The 5,908-nt window shown below is 46.1% G+C and overlaps 1 pseudogene; it reads left to right on the top strand.

Annotated features, from left to right (window-relative positions):
• The first annotated feature begins 3,576 nt into the window (after positions 1–3,576).
• On the top strand, positions 3,577–5,218 carry LOC147452369 (18S ribosomal RNA; annotated as a pseudogene).
• The last annotated feature ends 690 nt before the right edge of the window (positions 5,219–5,908 follow it).

Below are 5,908 nucleotides of genomic sequence, written 5' to 3'. Positions count from 1 at the left end.
TGGCATATACATTCAAAACAAATAACACAAAAGGTTGGTAGCGATTGAACGATCCTTGTACCAGCTGTATGTGCACTTTCTCCGGCAGGTGCTTTTGTCGTTAGCACTCTTTTGTTCATCAATCAAGCGTGTTCGTTCCGTCCGGGCATCCTAGTAAAACGCGGAACACCCGATCCCACTCCAACCTCGATATGTGAAAAGCGTTTTCTGCCATATGTACTGAGAATTCTCGGGAGACGTGGTTGATAGCCTGAACCCACAAATCGTATATGCCATTGCGATTGCCTTCAGATGCGAATCTGGTATCAGCCAGAAACAATGCAATGAAAGAGCTACGCCATTCATATTACTTTAGACAAGGAGCGAAGGGTTCAAATCCCATTTCCTCCTAATTGCGATTACCTGTTTGGTTAACGGTGACATAGGTTGGCTCATCAAAGCTTTGAAGAGGAAATACCTTGAAGAGGGTGTGTTTCGCTCGATTTCTGCCATCCTAGGACTCCATGTTTTGTGAAGGCAAAGAGGACTTGAACCTCTGGCAGCCCCGGTGCTATCGCCTCGCTTCTCCGCTCGCATTTTGAGGATCGGAAAGGAAACAAGTGACACCAAACAAATCACGGCTCTTTTGGTTTGGTTGAGATAATATTCTTCATCCTCAGACAAGTGAAAGCAAAGTTCTCATTTTTCTTTCCTACTAGCCCATGACCGGACTCGAACCGGTGCCGTTTCCTAGTACATAGAAAGGCTCTATCCAAAGGTAGCAGCTACATTACATGAGCCGAAATAGCATAGCCGGCTCTTTTCGTTTTGTTTGGATAAAGGATATGCTAACTTTAGCAGCTTGGAGTGGCTCGCGCTCTCACGTGGGTAGCATTCCTTCCGAGCTGGGTCTCAGGGCCGGAATCAACCATCTGCATCTTAATAACAATTCACTGTCTGGCACAATTCCTCCCACACTGGGGGACTGTAAGTATCTGGTGTGGGTGGATCTCAGCAGCAATGAACTGGAGGGCACCATCCCTAAGAGCTTACCAAGCAAGCACGGAAGGTGATAGAAGGGACACCAACTTGCATTTAGCCTTCTTTAAGCATCTTTAGGCGATCAATGCACAAAGTATGGCTTGGGATCAGTGCTTACTAGTTCGCCCAGCTTAGAAGAATTCCTTCCAAAGGTACAACCTTAGCGTCTCTACTCGAATATCGTGGACCATGCACGTAAACGAATTTGTACAGGCAATGAGCGTGGGATACTTGAGTAAGAGCATAGGATCGAATGCAACACAAGTAAAAAACTTGAAAAAGAGCTACAATTCGTGCGTGAACAAAAGGAGAGACTATTTGACAGAATTAAAGCTTTAGAGCTACGGATAGCAAATGCAAAGGACGACGGCTCCTTTGTTCATGACTTACGCAAAATGCCTAGTTGCTCTACACCCGATTTGTTAGCCTTACGCCAACCTTCGAATCGTTGCGAAACGAATAACGAGAACTGGGGGAAAAAGGAGGCGTAGTAGATTTACACTCAACGGAAGGAGGAAGATGGCCAGAGGCATCGACAAATGAAAGATGGCGCGTTGCGAAACTAAAGTAGCAAACCGAAGACAGACTCTAACGGGTCAAATCCAAGACCGAACCACGATAAATCGAAGTTTTACCATCCATTACAACGTGAAACACCGATTCCCTGCAAGTCAAAGGATGGAACAAATAAGATATTTTACCATCGCTGATTTTGTACGCTTTGAGGCCGGAGTGGTCGCTGATTTTGTACGCGTATGCTTTGAGGCTGTATGCGGAGTGGTCACTGATTCTGTACGCTTTGAGAGCGAGGGATAAGAGAATAATTAAGTTACTGGCACTGCAATGCCGGTGGTATCGAGCCAACTCCTAATGAGAGGATATGTCTGCTTCAGAATAAAAAGTTATGGATACGACGCACGGAGAAAGAAAAAGGCTTAAAACCACTCCACTAGTAAAGCTCCAATTTATTTCATGCGTAGAAATCAATTCAAACACCTTTGGCAAAGACACCCTGCTAGAGCAACACTGACACTGAGAGATGAAAGCGGGGAGAGAATGGGATTAGATACCCCTGTCCTAGCTGCAAACGATGGAGACTAATCACTGCGCGTATCAACCCTTAAGTGCTGTAGCTAACGTAGCGTTAAGTATCCCGCCTGGGGAGTATCGTTCCCCTTAGATCTTTAGGTACTAGGCTAACGTAACCTCTCGCGACCGATTGTAGGCTAGGTGGTCCCTCTGTTGGTGGGCAACCAATCCCAAACGCCAAGGCCAAGATTGCGGGGTGGAGTAAATGGCCAACTCGTCAGGCTCATGACCTGAAGACTGCAAGTTCGAATCCTGCCCCCGCACTACATGTTGTCAGCAGTTTTAAAGCAAAGAAAAACACCATTTAAAAGAAAAGGAAAGCAAGCTGTAAGCAAAGAAAAAGATGTGATAGAGAAAGCAAACAAGCGAAAGCAGAAAAAGATGCATTTGATTTAAAAGAAAGCAAAATCGAAGCAAAGCAATCTTTGCCGGCCAACTTCTTTACTCCGTTCGACATTAGCTTTTTTGCGTGCTAGCTACACTACATAAAAGCATTTATGAAAATACGTAAAAACAGATGTTAGAAGAAAAGCATTAATTGCACCATGCTCTTGTTTGGTTTAGGTTTCGTTGCGGGGCTTTCCGTAAGCGAAAGCTGTTTTTTTGTTTCTTTTGTGCGGGGCATGCTTTTGGAATTGGAGAGGCTCTGAAACCTTGCGGATTTGTATCGAGCACAGTTCAACTTTCTTTATTCACAAAACCAAGTAGGATAAAATCTCTTACTAAGACTGCACAGAGCAGCTATGGCGTTAATTCAGTCTTCTTCTTTGGCTAACACGCTGCATAGGCATATAGAATTAGCTTTGCTGGAGCGCCCGCCCTGAAGCCAAACTATCCCTCAAGGATCCCGGACCAAGCGCAAGTGGGGACTTCTCAACATCGCAAGTCCCCTCTTGATGATCTGTCCATTAACCACACAAATAGTTACATTTGATTATTATAGTTTGACTATTATACGAGAACGCTAGAGAATCTTTGTCTTTAGGCTTTAGCCATCCTTTACGTAACAAACCACTAAACTAAGAGTCCAGGTCGTTGATAGAAAGCTGTGTACTTGTCGGCTATCAATCATAAGGTGGAGTGAAATTGGATAGCCAGAGTGTTTTTGGGCACTCAACAAAAAGAGAGGCGCACAAGCGACAAAGTAACAGGGGGCTTGGGGTTGTTGGGCTTCCCCGTTTGGCTCACGTAGCTTAAGGGATAGAGCATTCCTATGTACCAGGAAAGGAAACGGCACCGGTTCAAGTCCGGTCGCTTTCTTGGATCGGAAAGGTCGCGGTAGTATCTATTATTTAGTTGAGCACTGCTTTGTTGATCTGAGATTATGCTTAACCCCCGCTCGGCCCCAATCCCGGGACGTAGGATGATTCGCCTTGCCGATGGCCATTCCGCTTACGGTTATTGGCAAGAGCTGGTAACTAACCAAGAGATCATCAACGACAAAGATTGACCTTTTTTAACCAAAAAACCGAGTTTGATCCTGGCTCAGAATGAACGCTGGCGATATGCTTAACACATGCAAGTTGAACGTTGTTTCATGTTTATAGAACAGTTGAAGACAAAGTGGCAAACGGGTGCGTAACGCGTGGGAATCTGCCAAACAGTTTGGGCCGAATCCCAAACAAACGAAAGCAAAAAACCAAGCTTCGATAAAGCTAAAAAGCGCTATTTGATGAGCCTGCATAGTATTAGGTAGTTGGTTGGGTAAAGGCTGACCAAGACGCAGATGCTTAGCTGATCTTTTCGGATGATCAGCTACACTGGGACTGAGACACAGCCCAGACTCCATAGGGAGGCAGCAGTGGGGAATATTGGACAATGGGCAAAAGCCTGATCCAGCAATATCGCGTGAGTGAGTGAAAAACGTCGCGTTAGCGAGGAAGGGAAATGCCGCTTGTAAAGCTCTTTTGTCGAGTGACGATTATGACAAGACTCGAAAAAGAAGCCCCGGCTAATTTCGTGCCAGCAGCTGCGGTAGGACGGGAGGGGCTAGTGTTATTCGGAATGACTGGGCGTAAAGGGCACGTAGGCAGTGAATCAGGTTGAAAGGTAAAGGCGCCAGCTTAACTGGCGGAATGCTTTCAAAACCAATTCACTTGAGTGGGATAGAGGGGAGTGGAATTTCGTGTGCTAGGGATAAAATCCGGAGATATACGAAAGAACGCCGAAGTAGCGAAGGCAGCTTTCTGGGTTTCTTCTGACACTAGGGTGCGAAAGCTTGGGGAGCAAACATGATTAGATACCCTGGTAGTCCATGCCGTAAACGATGAGTGTTCGTCCTTGGTCCGCGGATCGGGGGCTCAGATAACGCATTAAACACTCCGCCTGGGGAGTACGGTCGCAAGACTAAAACTCAAAGGAATTGACGGGGGCTTGCACAAGCGGTGGAGCATGTGGTTTAATTCGATACAATGCGCAAAACCTTACCAGCCCTTGACATATGAACAAGTGTGCTTGTCCTTAATGGGATGAAACGAAAATTCATACAGGTGCTGCATGGCTGTCGTCAGCTCGTGTCGTGAGACGTTTTTGGTTAACTCCTATAACGAGCAAAACCCTTGTTTTTTGTTGCTAAGACATGCTTCTCTCAAAGAATCAATGTCATTATTTACTTGTCAGCGGGGCGGTACGGGATTGATGACACTTCCTCTGTGCCGATGTGGCACTCACAGGAGACTGCCTATAGTTCTACTATGGAGGAAGGTGGGGATGACGTCAAGTCCGCATGGCCCTTATGGGCTGGGTACACACGTGCTACAATGGCAATTACAATAGGAAGCAGGGCCGTAAGGCGGAGCGAATCCATAAAGATTGCCTCAGTTTGGATTGTTCTCTACAACTCGAGAACATGAAGTTGGAATCGCTAGTAATCGCGGATTAGCATGCCGCGGTGAATACGTACCCGGGCCCCGTACACACCGCTCGTCACACCTTGGGAATTGGTTTCGCCCAAAGCATCGACCAGAGATCACCTATTGCTAAAGTGTTTCATGCCGGCGTTGAGTGTGGCCCATTTTGGTATGGGTGGTCTCCTTGGCGCATATCACGGTTGGGTCTGTGACTGGGGTGAAGTCGTAACATGGTAGTCGTAGGGGAACCTATGGCTAGAGGGAATCTTAAAGGGAGGCGCTAGCTTCCTTTGTTTAATTGTACGTGAGTTGATAAAGTCAATTCGTTCGGGTAAGCTAATTGTGAGAGGGGGAAGTGTGGGGTTCTTAGCGATTAAATAATCAAAGGCTTGTACTACTGTATTTGCATTTTCTCTGGCAGGTGCTTTTGTCGTTAGCACTTTTTTGTTTCTTAATCAAGCGTGTTTGTTTTGTCTGGGCATCCTAGTAAAACGCAGAACACCTGATCCCATTCCGACCTCGATATGTGAAAAGCGTTTTCCGCTATATGTACTGAGAATTGTCTGGAGACATAGTTGACAGCCTGGACCCACTAAAGATGCGAAGAGGAGAAGAGAAAGGAACGCCATAACGGATAGCAAAAGCTAGGCAATTCTTAGAATTAACTGCAGTAATTCGACCACCAAAGCGATGACGTGGCTGCAGTCATTCTAAACAATTGCTAGCGGCAGATGCTGCAGTCATCTGACCTTTCCTTGCTATCTGAGTGGATGCTTCCATTGGGCGGGGACTGGACGAATGTGATCTCACCTTGACGTTGGCAGTCCGGCTTATGGAGAAGAGACCAAGGCCTTCTTTGACCAAGAGTCACACCTTTATGAAAATATTGCATCAGCACTTGTACCCTAACGTTGACCTTAAATTAGAGATGAGAAAAATGTATTGTCTAA

The sequence above is a fragment of the Adiantum capillus-veneris genome, chromosome 8 (assembly GCF_014529385.1).
Source record: "Adiantum capillus-veneris isolate H3 chromosome 8, ASM1452938v2, whole genome shotgun sequence".
NCBI lineage: Eukaryota > Viridiplantae > Streptophyta > Polypodiopsida > Polypodiales > Pteridaceae > Adiantum > Adiantum capillus-veneris.
Note: the sequence above shows the minus strand (reverse complement) of the source record. Positions and strands in the feature narration are given on the sequence as shown.